This window comes from Dermacentor andersoni, chromosome 7 (genome assembly GCF_023375885.2).
Source record: "Dermacentor andersoni chromosome 7, qqDerAnde1_hic_scaffold, whole genome shotgun sequence".
Classification (NCBI taxonomy): Eukaryota; Metazoa; Arthropoda; class Arachnida; order Ixodida; family Ixodidae; genus Dermacentor; species Dermacentor andersoni.
Window position 1 is genome coordinate 144,950,197 of NC_092820.1, and position 20,697 is coordinate 144,970,893.

At 48.4% G+C, this 20,697-nt stretch overlaps 1 protein-coding gene and 1 long non-coding RNA gene across 2 annotated transcripts in view; both read right to left on the reverse strand.

Moving 5' to 3' along the window:
• LOC129385568 (uncharacterized) overlaps positions 1-2,857 on the reverse strand; it is a 54,089-nt gene extending 51,232 nt beyond the window's left edge. The window contains exon 1 of the mRNA XM_055072268.2: positions 2,748-2,857. The gene's annotated coding sequence lies outside the window, so the exon portion shown is untranslated. The remainder of the gene's footprint in view (positions 1-2,747) is intronic.
• Positions 2,858-2,928: 71 nt separating this feature from the next.
• LOC129385567 (uncharacterized) lies at positions 2,929-20,372 on the reverse strand. Its single transcript, XR_008613034.1, has 4 exons — positions 20,138-20,372; positions 20,008-20,067; positions 14,809-14,912; positions 2,929-3,149 (listed from the first exon to the last, which is right to left on the reverse strand). It is a non-coding gene; the product is annotated as an uncharacterized lncRNA (long non-coding RNA).
• Between the last annotated feature and the right edge of the window lie 325 nt (positions 20,373-20,697).

Genomic DNA, 20,697 nt, shown 5'->3' on the forward strand with positions numbered 1-20,697 from the left:
CGAATATATATGCCTCTTCTCGAAAGTGGTGGCCAGTGACCACGTCAGCGACATGATCGAAAGCAACGGTACGAGGACATGTCGAAGTGCAGGCAATCAGCGCGCAACGACGATCTAAACGATGTGGTAAGTGTGGCTTGGATATTTGTTCTTCGCTACCGACGGCATCGACAAAACTAATTGTGCTCGCTGATCTATGCTTATCAGAGTATCTCATACATCAAATACGCTGTATACAAGGAATTGCGTGTTTCTCTTAAAATCGCTGAAGAAAAACGTTTTCGCCCTTAACTAAATTATGTTGTTGCCTAAATTTCTGGAAATATGGCATTTGACGGCCTGGATCGTTCGGTATGACACTTGGTATACGCTTACCTGCCTGGCTAGTCGCGAAAACGAACTTTGAATTTGCGTTCCCGCACGCCCCTGGCACTCTGCGATGATTAAAACATTGCGGCTCTGTAACTTCCGTCGTCTGCAATACGACAAAGCGTGGCCTAAGATATTGGCTTCCAGGCTTCTATTAATCCCTCAAGAACGCATCCAAGAGGCAGACAAAGGCAACATGGCAGTTTTTTTCCTTAAAAACATCAGACAAGTAACATTGACCAAGTGCCACATTGAACAATCCGCACAATACAATGATATCTTTCTCCGAAATCAAGCAAGCTCATCTTTCCGTACTATTGTAAGACCAAAACGCACATTCCAGTACGTAAAGGAAGTTATACCTTTCTGCAACCCAACAGCATGCCACTACGTCCGGTGTTACTGGACGTATCCGAAGCATGTCGTCAACGACGCGTTTTCGGCTCCCGCATCGTTTGCGGCGAATACAGAAAAATAAAGCATGCCTCCCGAATCCGAGGCAACCATCGGTGGAGCGAGGATTTGGACACAGCTCCTATTCGATTGGTATGTCTGACTTTTTGAACGCTTCATAACATCATCGTGAAACCGGAAGGCAACGTTCACACTTGGGAAGCGGCGAGCGGGCGGAAAGGCCAAAGCGGGCGGAAAATCTTTTCCGCGCGTGTCCAAGATGTTCACATTCGTTTCGCCACAGCAGCGCAAACCATGGCCGCTTTCGGCCACATCCGTCGAGCCTGCGTAAGTTTCTCCGCGTGGTGGCGCTATTCATCACACCACTTCAAGCAGTTTGTTAATTCATTGACTTATCAGTTACTGAAAGCTACCATTTCACACAACTGCTCGTGTCGTCATCAACTTTCGTCTACCATGGAAGTTAAGAAGACATAGTTCTGATACTTTTGGCTAGTTCCTGAAAGAGTGAACAATGAACAACGGAAGATGTTAAATTTTACGACCGGATGTTTACATGCTAGTGCAGCATCCGGTGACGCGAAACGGCTTTCCGCTTCGCCATGGCGAAAATATCGGTCCGAGACCTATCTGACTCACCGCCTGGTTTTCCGTTCATTTTGCCGTCTAGGCGGCGGAATTTTGTGAAGTTTTTGCCGCTTCCGGCTCCTCCAATACCATGTGTGAACGTAGCCGAAGACATCTCCGGGATATAAATGCTTATCAAGTCAGCTTGTTGTTACCAACTAATATGTTACGAACGTGAAACAAGAAGTGTTTTTTTTTTTGTTTGAAGAGCAGGGTTATATGTAGATAACAGTATATTTTCGTACATAAACAAACGGTCTTGCTATATATGTTGTCGCAGAAACAGATTTTCTTTGTCAAACTACGAAAAAAAAATGAAACTGCAACATTGTGCGGTAGATTGGGAAAGTGACGTTGCATCCTGGATTTTCAGCTCCTCTCAAAGCGTTGGAAACGCATTTCGCGAGCCTACCAATATTGACGTAGTTTGTGATGACTCAGCGGTCTCAATTGAAACAGTGCCAATTATTTCAGGAGCTGTTGGCAGTGATATCCATAAACCACTTGCACAAAGTTTTGCATGCGTTTGACTTCATATATGTGGTGTCGTGACTTTCGGTTTACCGCGGGTTGTGTCTTCAGATACGTCATATTTGGCGACGTTTGGAAGTGTACGTGGTGTCACATCAATGCTTTTGACATCACCAATATACTAACCTTGAAGTCCTATCCGAATGAGTTCTTGTCGTCAGCGATACGACTGCGAAATTAGTTCAGAGTTAATTTTATAAAGGACTGACCTCAATGTGCAATTATTGTACACGGGGTCTCAGGAGGATAGACAAGCTTAGTATAATTCCAGCGCTATATTAGACTCATAATTCTGTATGCTTCGCCGCCTCTAAAAGAAGTTTGTAAGACGAGTTTCACATGACGAGCTGCGGCAAGGGGCGTAGCGATGTCTACTGCCGGTCCAACGGCCATCGAGCTAGTCTGATAAACTACACTGTTACAATCAGTAGCTGTCAACGAAGCCCACAAAACGCGGTCCGCTCGTCGTTGCGGGGTACCCGTGTGTCTGCCACTGGCAAGCATGCACGTGCTTCAGTGATGTGTTTTGTAGCGCAGCGAAGGAGCTTTGGGCGCAGTTGGTTGGTTTGTCGTTTTCGGCGGAAGAAAAGTAAATGCGCAGGCACAGCGCGGCGCGAAATGTGCCTGCGGGGATATTGGACAACAGTGGTCGTGTGCCTGTACGAGTGCTCCGAATCTTCGTGCACCGGGCGAATCCCTTCGTCCGATGACGTGTACAGTCGACGAATCGTACCGTTAATTGCACCACGTGTCTGTCATTATCAAAAATTTATGAACGCAGAAAAAAAAAAGAAACAAGTGCTCACTCGGTGGCGCCGGTGGAGGAACTGGTCTTGCCGGTGGAGGTACTGGTCCCCCAGGTGGAGATACTGGTCCCCCAGGTGGAGGTGGAGGTCCTCCAGATGGCGGAACAGGGCCCCCAGATGGCGGAACAGGGCCCCCAGATGGCGGCGCTGGTCCACCATGTGGCAAACCTGGTCCCCCAGATGGCGGCGCTGGTCCCCCTTGTTGCGGAACTGGTGCCCCAGATGGAGGTACCGGTCCTCTCGGTACACTTGCTGGTACTACTGATGGAGGCGTGGTCGTCGAGGCTGGTGTTTTAGCTCCTATAGGAACTGGTACCGGAAGAGGGAGGCTGCTACCGCCACCACCACCACCGCCGCCAACGCCACCACCGTCGATGTTGCCGAACTCATTTTGTTCGTCCTCTACGGGTCACAAGGGCAAGAGTGCGTCGTCGTACAAATGCTTCTCTGACAGAGTTTAAGGATGACGCAGAAGCTGCGGCTATATTGGGTTACAATTTTTTCAGTTTTATAGACACCTTAAAAATCGGCTGATGGTCTTAACGCAATTTTAGACCTTCAACTAGGTTATTGAGAAAGGTGGGCATTACTAGCACTAAAAATCGAAACACACATTCAACTAAGTAACAGGCAGTCGCGAATTAACTTCTTGATTAAGTACTTTATGGCACATATGGCACTTTACAAGTTGTAGCGGTTGCGTCTTCGTGGCGTGTCTAATTCGATTTGATTTGCAGAATGACACCAGTTTGGAGATATCAGCCATTAATGTCACCACGAGAATGCACGGTTGGTCCACTCACTTTTTAACAAAACATTCTTTTATGCATTGAATCACAACGGTAACTTGAATGCACGGTTGCAACAGCGACAGCGCTTTTGTGTGTGACGGGATAAATTAGCGGGCAGGTAGGTCAGACTTGTACGTAACTGAAATACTGTACTCAAGTTACGCTATCCTAAATAATTTTCATAATATTTTGGTGTCTTGGAAATACATTGAGAGAAGAGTATTTCTGCCGTAACCTAAATGTGCTTCAAGGTATCCTGTACAGAAGAAAGGCACAACACTGTCTTCCACAGAAACTTGTTCCACCAAGCACCCACGTACGTGTCCCCCGTGGCTCTTACGTTCGTCCTTGATTCATGAAAGAATTTAACTACCCCGCAGGTGGGGAGCGACCACACAACCTTATGCAAAGGTTGTGGGATCGTTCCCCACCTTTTCCAGTAATTTATTGTTTATTTCATTCATTAAGCACAAGTAATTTTCCCTATTTGTCCTTGGTGTGTCAGTGTTTGTTGGCTTCGCATGATAGGACTAATAAAATGGGGCCCCTCAGTAAGCCCCTTTCTTCTCGTGTATATATATATATATATATATATATATATATATAATGTTACACACGAGGTGTTTAACGCAGAACCAGAGGAATCTGGTTGATAGGCGCGGTTGTTGAAGAGCGGTCTCGCGGCAGCTTGGCCAACGTCGTTCTCTTCTTTCTTCTCGTTGTCTCCGCGGCAGGCGTGGTTCATGACAGCTTGTGACATTTCCCCGCTGGCAGACGAAGCCCGCCGGGCGAGTCAGTCATCTCGTGGGTTGTAACGCCTCAGACGCGCGACGTGCGTCACTTCAGCCTTGGCCGAGCGTCGTCCACTGCTCGTGACACGCGCAATGCGGTAGTTTACTTCGCTGAGGCGCTCCAGAATAACGTAAGGGCCGACGTAGTGGGCGAGAAACTTCTGGCACAAGCCACGCTTCCGCAACGGCGTCCAGAGCCACACAAGGTCCCCAGGATCGAAGGAAACGTGGCGGTGACGCCCGTCATAGCGGATCTTGGACCGGTCCTGCGATGCTAGGGTGCGTAGCCTAGCGAGGCGTCGCGCTTCTTCTGCTCGACATAGGATCTGATCAATTGATTCGTTGTCATGAGCGAAGTAGGGAAATATGGTGTCGAGGGTGTAGCGCGGCGGACGAGCATACAGAAGGAAAAATGGTGAGTAACCAGTGGTCTCGTGTCTCGCGGTATTGAAGGCATAGGTAATGAAAGGCAAGATACTGTCCCAATTCTTGTGTGCTGAATCGACGTACATGGATAGCATGTTGGCAAGAGTTCTGTTTGTGCGCTCGACCAGACCATTAGTTTGTGGATGGTAGGGCGTAGAATGGCGGAAGCTACATGAACACAGACGAAGGGTTTCTTCAACCACGTCCGCGGTAAACTGTCGCCCACGATCGCTGATTACTATGCGAGGGGGTCCATGTCGGAGTATAACGTTAGCCAGCAAGAAGATAGAAACTTCTGTAGCTGTGGCCGATGGCAATGCGGCGGTCTCACAATAGCGGGTCAGGTGATCTACGCAAACGATAACCCAACGATTACCCTTGGAGGATCGCGGGAAAGGGCCCAGAAGATCTATACCAACTTGCTCAAAGGGGACGCTAGAAGGGGGAACTGGTTGAAGCAGGCCATGTGGCGCTTGTGGCGGACGCTTGTAGCGCTGGCATTGAGAGCAGCTGGTGACGTACCGTTCGATATATTTCCGCATCTTAGGCCAGTAAAAACGTTCTTGAGCACGGTAGAGTGTACGTGTGGAACCAAGATGACCGGAAGTTGGGTCATCGTGCATGGCGTGTAATACTTGGTGGCGAAGGTTCTTGGGGACAACTAAAAGGTAGCGTGCACCGGTGGTCGAGTAGCTCTTCTTATACAGCGCGCCACCATCACGTAGGCGAAAGCGACTGCCTGCAGGTGACTCCTGTGCTGCCGCGAAGAGCGGTTGTAAGCTCTCGTCCTTGTGCTGCTCGGATATGACGGTACGCATATCCGGAAATTCCGGGGACACAAAAGCGATGTATTCATCAAAATTGTCCGCATCACATTCAGTTGTTTGAAGTGGCATCCGAGAGAGACAATCAGCGTCAGCATGTCGCCGGCCACTTTTGTAGCAAATAACGAAATCGTATTCCTGTAGACGGAGGGCCCAGCGCGCTAGTCGTCCTGAGGGATCCCGCAGATTCACAAGCCAGCATAGCGAATGATGATCTGTTATCACAGTGAAGGGGTGCCCATAGAGATACGAACGAAACCGTTGCACGGCGAAGATGACCGCCAGACACTCTTGTTCGGTGACTGTGTAGTTGCGCTCGGAGCGGCTCAAGGACCGGCTAGCGTAAGAGATCACGTGCTCACTGTCGTCAACACGCTGAACTAGCACAGCACCGATGCCTACGCCACTGGCATCGGTGTGAATTTCAGTTGGTGATGAAGGATCAAAGTGCCGAAGAATTGGTTGGGATGTCAACAGGAACTTGAGCTGGCGAAACGATGAGTCGCAATCTGCAGTCCACTCAAAGAGAACGCCTTTTTGGAGAAGGCGTGTAAGGGGATGAGCCATGTCAGCAAACCGGGGAATGAATCGGCGAAAATAGGAGCACAAGCCCAAGAAACTTCTTAACTGCTTGACAGAGTTGGGTACTCTAAATGCTGCTACGGCCGCAGTCTTTTGTGAATCTGGTCGGATGCCTTCTTTAGCGACGAGATGGCCTAGCACAAGAGTTTGTCGTTCCCCAAAACGGCATTTTTTTTAATTGAGCACGAGGCCCGCTTTCTCCAAGCAGTTCAAGACCAAATCCAAACGTTTGTTGTGCTCACTAAACGTTCGCCCGAAGATCACAACGTCGTCTAAGTAGCACATGCAAACTTCCCATTTTAAGCCGCGTAATATCGTGTCCATGAACCTTTCGAACGTTGCAGGTGCGTTACACAACCCGAAAGGCATCACGTTAAACTCGAATAGTCCGTCGGGTGTTACAAATGCTGTCTTTTCTCTGTCGTCCTTGTGTATAGGAATTTGCCAGTAACCTGACCGTAAATCGATTGAGGAAGAGTAAGATGCCGCAAAGAGACAGTCGATGGCGTCGTCAATTCGTGGGAGCGGATATACATCTTTCTTAGTGACGGCGTTTAGGCGACGGTAATCAACACAGAACCGCCACGTACCGTCTTTCTTCTTCACCAATATCACGGGTGCTGCCCAAGGACTAGATGATTCTCGAATGACGCCTTTGCATAGCATTTCTTGGACCTGATCACTGATTATCTTGCGTTCTGACGGAGATACACGATAGGGTTTTTGTCGGATTGGCTGGGCGGCTCCTGTGTTGATGCGGTGACGAGTTCTGGACGCAGGAATTGATGGCGGGCCCTCGTGCTGCGCAAAGTCGAATACCGAGGTATGTTTCGTAAGCAGGGCCATCAAAACTCGACGCTCGTGATCGCTGAGTGACTTGTCAATCATGGAAAGTATCTTCGAGCTCCCGGGGCTCGAGACACTGGTTGCTCCTCCATCGGGGAGCTCTGTAAGTACTGCCACCGATACGGGCGAGTCTTCCTGAAACGTGGCAATCTTTAGGCCTTGAGGTAGCACTGCCGCTTCAGTGGAACAGTTTAGCGCCCACAGCCCCGCGCATCCATTGGTCACTGAGACTACGCAGTGCGGAACTAACACGTTTTTCTTGAGGCAGTTCCGATGTACAGGTTCCACTGCAGCGTCGAACGAGATAGGAGCCGGAGATGAACAGGCGACGGCAACACGCATCGCGGATAAGGCGGGCACAACTGTATCCTCAGACACGCACAGCACACTCTCCGGGCAAGCTTCACCTTCAAAGAGCACAGGTGAAACACTGGTGTCGACACTGAGTTCTCCCGTCCGGCAGTCAACATTCGCACCACACAATTGCAAAAAGTCAATCCCCAGAATCACGTCATGCGAGGAGCGAGGAAGAACAGTAAACTCTGCATTAAAAACTTTCCCACCCAATGACACATCCACGTTACACACACCAACCGGGTATAATGATTCACCACTGACTCCACGGAAACTTGTGCACTGGTCCCAACGAAACATAACCTTGCGTCCCAGAAGGCCTTTAAACCCCACACTCATGACCGAGACAGTTGCTCCCGTGTCGACTAAAGCCATTGTAGAGACCCCATCAATCAGTACATGAACCTTATTCTTTAGCATGAAAATAGTTGGAGGCAGTTGAGTCGGCAGCACACATTTTCCAGCGACCTCACCTCCATCGGCCGCGCTGGCTAGTTTCCCGGCGGGGGCGACACGAAACGGCGCCGAGGCGATGGTGACGTGAATCGCGGCCGAGGGGATGGTGATCGGGAGGCTCGGAAGGCTGGTGGTGGCGTCAGAGTACGGTCGGAGGCAGGGGAGCGGTAGCGGTTCCGGGTTCTTTCTTCTCCAAGGTAGGTCTCCTGGGCGCTGCATCGGTCCTCTCGAAAGTGGCTTCCTGAAGTGGAGTCTCCTGGCCACTGAGTGCGCAGTGTACGACCGCTAGACCGCATAGTGGGCGCTGACGATCCGTAGTTCGATGCTCGGCGTCGGCTACAGTACCTAGCTATATGGCCAGGCATGCCGCAGCAGTAACACACTGGCGAAGGGCGAAGTTCAGAATGCGGGTTGAAGTATTCTGCCGAAGACATCGGTTGAGGATAACGAGGCTCTTCCCCTTGAAAGTCGTAGGTAGCGGCGAGTCTTCGTGGACGAAAGTTGCGTGGGCGTGGATCAAAACGTTGAGGGGGCGAATCATTGCGTGGTGGTTCGGTCGTAATGTAATGCGGTTCGTCTCTGGAGCCGTTAAGATCCGCGACGTTCACCGAGTGGTTCCAAGTAGCCGAAGGGGGTTCCCAAAGAGTGTCTCGGAAAACGGAGGAGCTGTAACGTGGCGCCGCATAACGTGCCTGTTCGTCATGTCGCTGTAGCTCCTCGCGGACTATCTGGCGGATGGCGGACGATAGGTCTGGGAGCGGAGGACTCGTGTCAACACTTGCTACAGTTGTTACATTGGCCAGCCGTCCAAACTTTGGTGTAATTCGGCGAGTCTTCAGCGCCTCGAACGTACGGCAGTGCCGTATCAGTTCTGATACAGTGTGCAAGTTCTCTTTACCAATGAGGAAGTTGTACACGTCTTGCGCTATTCCTTTTACCACGTGTCCCACTTTATCTTCCTCTGTCATGTGAGGGTTCACGGTTCGGCACAGCTTCAAAATTTCTTCGATATAGGTAGTGCAAGTCTCGCCGGGTACCTGAGCTCTCTGGGCTAATGTGAGTTCCGCACGTTTCCTCTTTGCGTCCGAGTCACCGAAACACTTTTTGATCTCCTCAACGAAGCGTGTCCATGTAGTTAGCATGTCCGCGTGGTTGTCATACCATACCAGCGCCGTGCCGGCCAAGAAGAAAACAACGTTCCTAAGCTGACTGGCAGCATTCCAGTTATTGTATTGGCTTACCCTTTCGTAATGGGTTAGCCACTCATCCACATCTTCCTCTGCCTTCGCCGAGAACGTGCGTGGCTCTCGGTAGTGCTGGATAGGGACTGGGCTTGCCGAGGCACTGCTGGTGAGGGTATTTTGCTCTGTAGCCATGATTGAGCGCGACGGCGAAAGTCCGGCGAGGCGACGGCTTCGGCGTAGCTCTAGTGCTGGTGGTTCCGTTGTAAGTCGTGGGAGGTACCCCGCACAGCTCCACCAAATGTTACACACGAGGTGTTTAACGCAGAACCAGAGGAATCTGGTTGATAGGCGCGGTTGTTGAAGAGCGGTCTCGCGGCAGCTTGGCCAACGTCGTTCTCTTCTTTCTTCTCGTTGTCTCCGCGGCAGGGGTGGTTCATGACAGCTTGTGACAATATATATATATGTATATATATATATATGTCGAAAAGAAAGAAAATATAGGCGCACCAAAAAGATTCTGGAACCATGGAAGGTCATCCGGAGCTTCAAGTAATAATTTGCTAATGGCTATAAGGGATCCAAACTGTAACGTCTGCGATGGAGGCGACGAGCCGCCGTACAACAGAGATGTCATTAGGGATAACTTGGACAAGAAAGAAAGCGTAGTACAGCCACAAACAATTGCAGGAACAGAGAAGCCTTAGAGATCAAAATGTATCGTAGAAAGCTTTTACTAAGAAAAAATGGGAGAGAAAATGAACCTAATGACACGGCCACAGGATCCGATAAAACCACAATACAGCTAAGCAAACATCAGGGTCCGAAGAGCAAGGCACTGCTGACTAATGTCATGAAGCAAGTGATTAGAAAGAAGCGAAATCCATTTGGGTGGCATGAAAGCAGGATGAACCTTATGTGTAAGGGCAAAGGTGATACAGGTCATTGGAGCTCGTACAGGACAGTTACAGTAACGTCGGTGAAATATAGAATGACAATGCAAGCCATAACATCAGAGCTGTCCAATTGGATGGAGAAACGATAAACAGGTACTAGAACTACACAATAGTACTAGAACTACACAATGGGTTCTGGTCAGGCCGGTGCTTATCAGAGAATATTTTTATGCTAAGGTGGGCATACATATTTCAGTAGCTCAGAATAGACCTTTATGGATAGCATTTCAACATACTGAAGGAGCTTACGACAACGTAGACAAATAATTGTTATGGAATATTCTCAAGCAAGAGGACATGGACGACGATTTCGTGGAGCTGTTGAGGTACCTACCTAGAGACAAAGGAGTAAAAATTGTAAAGGAAGGACGGAGATACAATCACGTTGCGGAAACTCACTAAGCACTGATGCAAGGGTCTCATCTGTCTCCAATATTGCTCACGATTCATGTGAGGGCGTAGAAAGACGACTGGAAATTAGTAAATTAGATTTTGATCTCTTACATCCATGATGGGCAAAAGGTGGAGCAGGATGTGGCTGGGCTGATGCATTTGGAGGACGCAGTGCTACCAGCGAGCAATGCAAGTTATTTACAGAAACTTGCTAATACGAGTCACAGTGCAGCGACGAATCTAGGCCTGATGTTAACGCAGATAAATCAGGGATTATGATCTTTGATAAAGAGACTAGTGATAAAGTGGCACCAAATCAACGTATAGTCAAGCAATATTTATACCTCGGTGTATACATAAATGAATGAAAGGCCTACTCAACCATTTACCAAAAAGAAGAAATATGAAAGGGTAGCGGAATGCAGCAATAACAAAACATAGATTGCTTTGACGCTACAAAAAACACGAGGTGATCCGAGGAATTCGGGAAAAAAGTAACTGGGCCGGAGCTAACGTTCGCAAAAGGAATTCTGTGCTATAAACTAGAAATCGTGCTGGGGTTGCAGATTAAACAGACGGTGCTGGGCCGACTGAATTTGGGGGTCTACGGTAAATCCCCCCCTTCCAAAAAAAAAAAAGGCAGTGCAAGGTGACTGGGGTTCGGCTTCTTTTGTACTGAGGGAAGCGCAGAGCAAGATTCGTTTTGAAGAAAGGCGAAGGAACATGGATCAAAAGAAATGGTCGACTCAAGTGTACAAACATCTGTGCATCAAAAGCGCGGACACGGAATGACGGACAAGGTCAAGGAAGTCGGTAATCCAGTACACTGTAACTGAAAACATAAATATACCAAAGGAGGTCGTGAAAAAACGTGAGAAACAGAAACAGCAAATTCGATGCGATGTACGGTAACAGACACGAAGACGGAGATTTACGGAAACGGCGCCAAATAAGCCAGGAGAGACAAATCTGTATGATAACGCATAGATAAGTGCCTGGCTATGTAAGGCGCAAGCTGGCTGCCTGAGCAAAAAAATATACCGGAGAAGATATGCGCCACATGATTAGGCATGAGTGGGCAGCAAAAAACGACTCCGCCCATCGTTATGGAATGCCAAGATATCCACCGAGATCTAAGGTGTGTCCACCTTGGAGAAGCGTTGGTGTTCAAAGAATACGGAAGAATTAAGTGGTCAGCAGGCGAGATAAGTAAGGGACGATTAGACTATTGATGTAAAAAACAATCAGGCAGAGGATTGATAGAACCGGAGTCAGGGCAAACGCTGGTAAGTTAAGATCGAGATCAGATATAGACAAAAAGGTTAGATAGCGAGAGATGAAGTAAAATATGATGAAATCAAGCAAGCTACGGGACCACTTGTCCCCGCCCCGTTTCAAAAGGGATACCGATAAATGTCGTCATCATCATCATCATCATCATGGACACATTTATCCCATCTGATGTTCTAGGTTACTCCATGTTCACAGCACCTCTGTTGTCACGCCTGACATGCACTCTTCGAGTCTTTGCATTGCCGGCCGTGCAGCTGCCGGAGTATTGGGCAGAGGTAGCGGTCCCGATGGCAGATCATGTGACCCGGCAACATCGATGGTCCTCGGCTACTATCAGTAGTGAGTGACACTGCTGATGTATTTGTGCGCGGCGCCACAGCCAGAAGAATAGTATGGGAGAGAAAAACCAAGTATGACGTTTTAGGTAAGGCATTACCATGCCAGTTGTTGCAGGAAAGCCAGTCATCTCTCTCACGACCATTGTAGTGCAGCAGGTATTCGTTCACGCCGGAGGCCAAGTGAGCCAGTGCCGTTGGGATCACACGCATCCTCTTTATTCTCATCTGGCGACGTAAATGCGCTGCCCCTTGCCACTCCCGACACTTGCACATTGGCCATTGCAGCGAATAGAATTCGGCTAAAAAGAAATTCGGCATAAGTTACTTCCGCTTAAGCAAGCGTTGGCGGGCGTTTATTGACGCCGAACTGAGATTGCTGTCCACTAGGGTCGGCCTTGTCGGAGCACATGTCATTGCCACGAAGCCTCACGTGGCACTCATACAGACCAGGATTATACGGTGCAGGAAAGCTGTAACCACCGACATTCGCCGTTTTGTTTCCCTGACAACGCGAGTGGCAGCTTTTAATAGACACCTTCACTTTAACCGGGCTTGCAAAAGGAGGGGACTCATCCCTCGTACTCTGCGACTGAACCGGTCTGTACCTTCCAAGTTTGGCCTGAGCGTCGTCGCAAAGGCAGAAAGGCTGTTCTGCAAGAAAGGAGACTGGACTGCCGGAACACAGTTCAGAAACTTGTAAACGAGACGTTCTTTGCCCGATGTCGCCTTGAGTTCCGCTATGCGGACCACTTTGCTGGCATCCAGCTACACGCCAATCATGAGGCCAATACACGGATGCGCCATGCCGAGTTCACGCACGAAGTCAAACTCCGCAGACTTTCGGACACAGCCAAACCCCATCGTCTACACGGCGCGACTGCGGCGGTACATAATCTGTCTTCGCACAGACTTCATCTTTCTGATGTCTCAGTTCTTGAGCTAGGCCGGAACTTCAATGTTGGTCCTGCCCTGGACATGAGAAAGGTGGTTTGCGCTGTGGAGCACGCCGTCATCCAAGTTCATCAGTCCCACCGGGATGAGGCCCGCACCCGCGTTATCGGTGTCATCTCTCGGTTGCAGCAGCGGAAATTTGCTTCGCCACTTTCTGCTGAGGAACGCGGTGCTGTCTAGAGGCTTCATGACAACTCTGAGATCGCCATTCTCCCTGCTGAAAAGGGGAATGCCACAGCTCTCCTGGACACGGCCACGTACAAAAGAAAAATGCTGGACCTGCTTGACACCAGAACACTTACGTCCGGCTCACCCGGGACCCTAATTTGTAGGTACACTGAGAACTACTGAAACTCCTAGTGCAGGTGTTTCACTTTGTTTCTCTCAAGCACAAGTCGCTCTGCTACTCGCTTCTTTGCCGTAATGGTGCGCCCCCTGCGCTTTATGGCTTAACAAAGATTCACAAACCTGATGTCCCTTTGCGACTTATACTGGAATTTACGCGTTCCCCTCTGTGAAAGGTATCCAGCTTTCTGCACAGAATTTTGTCCTCTCCAGTCGGATAAGGCACAACGAATTTGCCCAACTCCACCGATTTCGTTGAAAAAGTTCGGGATCTTGTCCTCGACGACGACGACGAGGTGATGGTTTCGTTTGACGTTGTGTGTCTGTTTACTTCCACTCTCACTGACATGGCCGAGGAAGTGTGCTGCTGCTCTCGACTCAGATCCAGCTCTACCAGAACGGTCGCCATTTGATGTCCCCGACCCGAGGGGTCTCCTCAGTTTTTGCCTGGGCAAGACCTACTGCTGTTTCGATAAGACCGTCCAATTGCAAATACACAGCGCACCAATGGTTGCCTCAGTCTCGGTGACCGCTGCCAACCTGACAATGGCATGGCTGGAAAGTCGTGTGCTCGCTTCTTTCAGCTCATCGACAAGAATTTTTCTACGCTACGTTGACGATTGTTTTTCCCTAATCAAGTGCTGCGCTTTGGAAGCTTTCACCAGGCATCTAAACAATCAAGCAGATTTCATTCAGTTCACGGTTGAGATGGAGACGGAACAGAAACTGCCTTTTTTTGGACGTATTGGTGAAAAGAAGCAGTGGTGCGCTTTCTTTCAACGTTTTCAGGAAGAGTACACACACTAGCCGGTACTTGTACTTCTTGTCTGCGCACCCTGAAGCTCACGAGAGGTCAGTAGTGTCCTCCCTGTGTGGCCGTGCGAGCCGCATTTGCACGAAACCTGAAGATTTAAATTCTACCCGCCGTGGTTGCTCAGTGTCTATGGTGTTGGGCTGCTGAGCACGAGGTCACGGGAGTGAATCCCGGCAAGGGCGGCCGCATTTCAATGGGGGTGAAATGCGAAAACACCCGTGTACTTAGATTTAGGTGCACGTCAAAGAACCCCAGGTGGTCTGAATTTCAGGAGTCCTCCACTACGGCGTGCCTCATAATCAGAAAGTGGCTTTGGTACGTAAAACTCTATAATTTGATTTATTTTTAAAGACTCAAATTCCGACGTGCAGATAATCCGGAAAGATCTATCGTCAAGCGGTTACCCCACTGCGTTCATGAATGCCGTGGAGCACCGTTTGTTTGGAGCAACCTTGGGCACTGCCGACTTGAACCCTCTCCAAGCCGGCATTGTCCGTTCGAAGAAACGAGGTTCCATTCTTTACATTCAGATAAGTTTTGCTTGGTCGGTGTACATCTTTCTTTGTCACGTCTCATGCCGACCAGACGGGCTTCCGTCAAATTCTCTATTACAGCTTCTTAGAAGCCTTCGATACGCTTGCTTTAGAAAAAGTTAGTAAATTCGATTTATTTCGTTTTGTGAAAGGAAAGAGTCGACTCATCCACAATTTCTGTCCTTACCGGAATCACTCGATCCAACGAGGAGGAAGAGCACCAGGCCGGCTATCCCCAGGAACATCAGGCAGAGTACAATAGCCGCAACTGTGCTCCGGTTCTCGTTCTCCCTGGAAGGTGTTTCGCACGTCTTCAATAATAGCGAAACAGTTTTACGCATCGGCAGGAGATCATTTGATAAGGTAAGAAGTAATGTCCCTTTCAATCAATCAATAACTAAATAATAAATAAATAAATCGATGAATCAAATTTATTCGTGCATCAATGAAAATACAGGGGTAAAAAAATCTTGCAGTTTCGCCCGAAAGGCGAAGCACGGCTGGCGATAGCAAATTAGTCAATAGCTGCGCGAAGAAAGGATGGTGAGTTTATCAGGCGTATAAACTTGTAAACATTCGCTCACTAACTAAATTAACAATTATATTATGCGTAAGCGTGAATGAACGAGGACGCAGAAAGGAACAGACACACAGAGAGTGTCTGTTTCTTTCTACGTCCTCGTTCAGTCGCGCTTACACATGCTATCATGTATTAAAACCAGCTAGCTCGCCGACGTATTTTAACTAAATTGGCAAGCATGGTGTCATGCACACACAGGTAAGCGATGAACCCATCTAGCTCTATGAGTGCGGAAAATCGCGGTCAGAATGTTGGAGTGAGGAATCTCGGCAGCAGCAGCGAATGAATCGACCGTGATGCATCTCTCGCTTCAACTTGAACGAAACGTCAAAAGCACAGCACACACGAAGCTATATATATGCCGGCACTTCGCGCACTCTGCAAACCTCTCAGGCCGCCTGCGACTGGAGAGGGCGCGCTTCCGGTCCGCCTTTTCTCGCTTGCACACACGAGACTGAGCCGCGTTTGCCGGCTCACCCTCGCGCGCTTTCACTCGCCAATACAGAATGCGGCGCGCGGCGACGATTTTATCGCCCTTCGACTTTATAAGGAACCTCACGGCGACGGCGACGGCAGAAATGCGCCTGGATTGTCCATACAATTGCTATCACAGAAAAGAAAATTACCTGCCGATCAGGCACCTTGAGTGGTTGTCACCTCCGTGCGTTTGAGTAGCAACATTTCAGAGTACACGAATTCGTAGCTATATAACAAATAACGAACGCCATCGACAGAAATAAAAGTGTCACTCTTACCATTGGGCACTTTGTTCCAACCATCTGGCCCGTGCGGGGAGCTTATTGACGGCAACTTATTGAGGACCGAGAACTTACTATTCCTTTAGACGGCTACGACCATAGCCGGTCGTTCCATAGCTCACGCGCCGCTCGCGCCTAGCTGTCGTTGATGATAATGGTTTCCATGATCTATTACGTTATATATATTATGTCTATAGGCTTCAATATTGGGAGACGAAGCTCCCTCGTATTCATTTTTCTTTCCTGCATGACCTGGAACCATGCATCCAACCGAGCGCTGTCAGTGTGAAAGGAGAAATCGTTTGTCTAGCTCGACCGGGCCACGCAGATGGTATTTATTCGAAATAAGTGAAATGGATTGCCCTGGAACACTTACAAAATTATATTAAGGGGTTTTACGTGCCAAAATGGCAACATGATTACGAGATTATGTGGAATAATTTTGACCACCTGGAGTTCGTTAACGTGCACCCGATGCAGGAGACACGGGTGTTCTTGCATTTCGTCCCCATTGAAATGCGGCCGCCGCGGCTGGGATTATAATGCCCTGGTTCTTCGTACTTATCGTTTTCTGTTCATTTTTTGTATTATTTCCACATTAGCTCACACGCAACGAGTCAGTGCTTGGAATGCTCAGCAGGTGTCAGGGGGCTTTCACAGGCCCATGGCAACCACTGGTTACCTCTTTCTGTTTAGTAAGAACCACCGCATCTTTCACCTTGCTACTGCTCTTCTTCATTCAAGGGTGTTTTGATAGGCAATTCCGCTCGACACGGCGTGCGAGTGCTACTACCTGGCGGCGTCTTCGAGCACTGACTCTCTCTTAGCAAGGCAGAGGTATAGTATTTATTCCTTGCAAGTGTCATTGCGTCTAGTGGTAGGACTTAATAAGCCTCCTGAACAGCTAAATCCGCATTACACTAGGCAAGGGATACGCTCGTACATGATCGTCCCCGTGTAGCATCGAAAGCAGGAACAGCACTGAGCTAACGTTATCCAATGTAGAGCCAAGATATGCATAAGTTGGATTAAGAGACACACTTGCCGAGCAAGGTCGCACGTAATGTTCATGGCGTTTTACGTTCCAAAATTTGAAAAAAAGATACATCAGCAATACCTTTAGGTTTATCGGAGCTACTACGCGGATTTTAAGGATGGCACGCTATAGCCGTATTGATGGAGCGTTTAGGATCCGGAAACGGCAAGGGACCTTGATGTGCGCGGACGGTGCAGGAGTCCTGATATGGTAACTGCCCGACCAGTAATGACTGTACGATTGCGCAAGTCTCTGGTATAACGACGTCACTAGGGCAACTCGTACAGGCAGATCACGCAATACTCTTGCGACAACTGCGTATTACGGCTTACCCAGGATCCACACCTAAAAAATAATAAAGAAAGGAGGGGTGAGAAACGATACGGTATTTGAGAGCGACAATATAGTGAGAAAGTACGTAATTTTGAGCAAGAGAAATTATTCCAACAACATGTTTTGTCTTGATGACAAGGCAAGCGTTTGAAATGATGTATTGAACAGCTCGACACACACAACACAGTAAAGATGTACACAGCTTTCTTCTGGGGTGAGCGTTGAATGACTGGCCGAGCAGCAACACCGTTGCGGTTCGTACTTCACGGAATGCAGCAGGGAATATGCAGGTCGATTGCAATCGAAAGTGCACATTTCAATTACAAATACCAACGCTTTTGCATATTGAACCAGTGATAATATTATCGGGGAGCAAGTGCGCAACCAACAATCGCAACACGTAGGGACATATCAAGCATGCAGTCAATGACAGCCAGACAGGTGAGTCGTTATTGTTAGTGTTGATAAGCAGGAAGCTCATCAATAAGGATTTAGTCTTTGAATTGTTGAACATTCGCTGGTTGAACACGGAGGACACTCGATCGGTACGAAGTGCCGTAATTTGTACGTGATGATTTGTTTGTGTAAGTATTTATTCCTGCCGAATATCAATGCGTCTAGTGGCGGGTCTTAATAAACCCCCTGCGCAGATAAAGTCTCATTACACCTATATAATTTCCTACACATGCGATTCATACGTATCCTTTTCAGCTTACTAAGTAGAATCAAAGCACTTACGGTTGACCTGTCTGTTGAAACGTTTTTAACCGCTAGCCTATACTGGAAGAGTAATGACGAAAGTGCGCCGGAATGTGCAATAGCAGTTCAGATCTAACCGTTGCTATGAAACCAGTGAATGCCTCACTAAGGATTTCTCAGAAAAAGAGAGCGCAGTATCTCCTTTCCGGGTCGGAAATGCGCGTCAATTTTTATGAAGGAATTTGGATGCTCTGCAGACAAAAAAAAAAGACTGTAAAATATTGCGACTGCTCTTTCTAGGAATCGCAATCCGAAACTCGATGCTTGGCGACATCCTGTATTTACACTTGGAAAATATCACTCAATGCTTGTAGGGCTGTCCGTCGTTTGTGCTCTAGTCTGCCTTGTTTGTTCAACGACAACCAGCTTTCTTTCTATTTTTGTTCTTTACTATACCCAGCCCGGTAGTGCTATCGGCAAAAATAAATGAATAAATAAACAAGCTACAATACTTACGCGACATCTCGCTGAAACTAATGCCTAAATGAAAACGGAGGAGAAATAATTCAGTTGCGAGGTATGGTGTGCTCATGTATCAACGTCTGGATACGTTGCACATCGAACCGAATTTATGGTAACAAGGCTCCACCCTTCAATAAAAAAAATTATTATATGGAGCTGTCGCCATATGAGAGCACGCTATGAAGACTAATATCAATAAAGAGAAATTAGAAACGCATCAGGCAGGACGAAATGTCTTAGATAGGCTGGCAGGACTTTCGTAAAGTAAACTTATACTTGTCAGTGGCTGCCCTGTGATTCTTGACAAACGACAGAACTGACACTGACAAAGAGACTGATCTAGACTCTAGATAGTGGAATGATACTACATGGCAACGAAGATAATGAAGTGGAGGCACTGGACAGCTGGCCCGCATTCAGTGCCACCTTTGCAGATTTCCAGCGACACCACGTGACGACGTTCCACGTGGTTCATAAACGTAGAACGGCAAGAATGACAGGGCCGCTTCTGTCGAGGATGGCGTTTGCATGAAAACGTCGGCCAGCGTATCCGACATGGCTAACCCTGATCGATATCCTTTAGCAGCGAAGAGTTGGCTTTGTCAGAGTCGGTGCTAATCTTTCGCGCGACTGCCACGGTTGCCGAGTTGCTACGGCGACCTGCTGCTGAGCGCGAGGTCCCGGGTGCGGCTCCCTGTCGTGGCGATCACTTTGCCACGTGATCAAAACGTGAGAGACGTTAACGTCAAGAGAATTCGGCGCATGGTGAAGAGCCAACAGGCAGTCAAGGTTATTCCGAAGCGCTTTACTATATGTGGCATCATTTATGATTGACTACGCGGTTTCGAAAACATCATGGTTTAATGTAATCTTAAATGATATCCGGTTCGCATATGGTTCACCGCGTGTCGTCAGACACGTATGTCGATACAGATAACGATCAGTTAAGGTAAAATGAGGCATCCACTTAATCGTAGCACTTGCTATGAAGGAAGCCTTTGTAGCAATTGGGTTTCCTTTCAGCAATTGCTACGATTAGGTGGATGTATCATTTTCCCTTAATTACTTCTCTCCACCTTGCGGGTTTCCGCAGAGCGATTACGTCAAACCCTTGCCTTTGCTTCGAGTTGTTGTCAAATTCGACTTCGCCCTGCTATCTACTAGCGGCCTGGCCAGCTCAGGTGGTAGAGCGGCTGCCCCAGAAAGGCGGTGGTCCCGAGTTAAGAGTCCCGAACCAGGACGAATTTTCCTTCAACTATGAGGCTTTTCTTTCGCAGAACCCGTTTGGGTTTCCTTCGTAGTGATTGCTACGATTAGGTGGATGTCTCATTTTCCCTTAATTACTTCTCTCCATCTTGCGGGTTTCCGCAGAACGATCACGTCAGATAACGATCAGCTACTCATATCACAGTTCTTTCTGAACGTAATTCTAGTTTCCGAAATGAACATCACACTTACCCGACATCGCTGTACTTTCCACATTGCTTGACATAGCAGACTCGAACATAGACGAATCTCCTGTAAACCAAAAGGAGCGGGCAGATTAGAGATGGTATAGTCCGTGTAAATCGACGTACCATTAACGTACCCATTGTTTAGCGTTCTTGGACGGACGTTCGTTGGGTGACGAAGAGTGGGCGAGGCTGTGAAATTAGTCGACAGCCCGTGGTCAGGCGACGTCGACTTCCGACAGATGATCAACAACGGAGTGCTGCGCAAACTGTGCGTTACTGATAACCCGCAATGTGTTAGGGACGCCGCGTGCTAAATTTTAGCCGAGTGGTTGCATGCCTTAGCTGTGATAGCCACGGTGCGTGTGTACGTTTTTTGTAGCGTGCGCTGGAAATGAAGCCGAAGCGAGCCGAGAACGGGACGATATGTAGTCGGTGATGGGATGAAGAACGTGTACTACACATGCGAGACTAGCCGCGTTTGCACGAATTAGACGGTGGCAAATCGCATAATCTTTCTAACGAATCGAATTCGTGGGGACAAGGACCATGCTTTGGGGAAGACACGTCGCTCTAATCGCCTTTGGCGAATTCGGCAAATCCCGCTTTTGATCTCCTTCACCGTATGTCGTTTCCGGGACAAATATGCTCACGTCGGGACAATTAATTTCCAACATGCAATAGCGCGAAGGCGCGA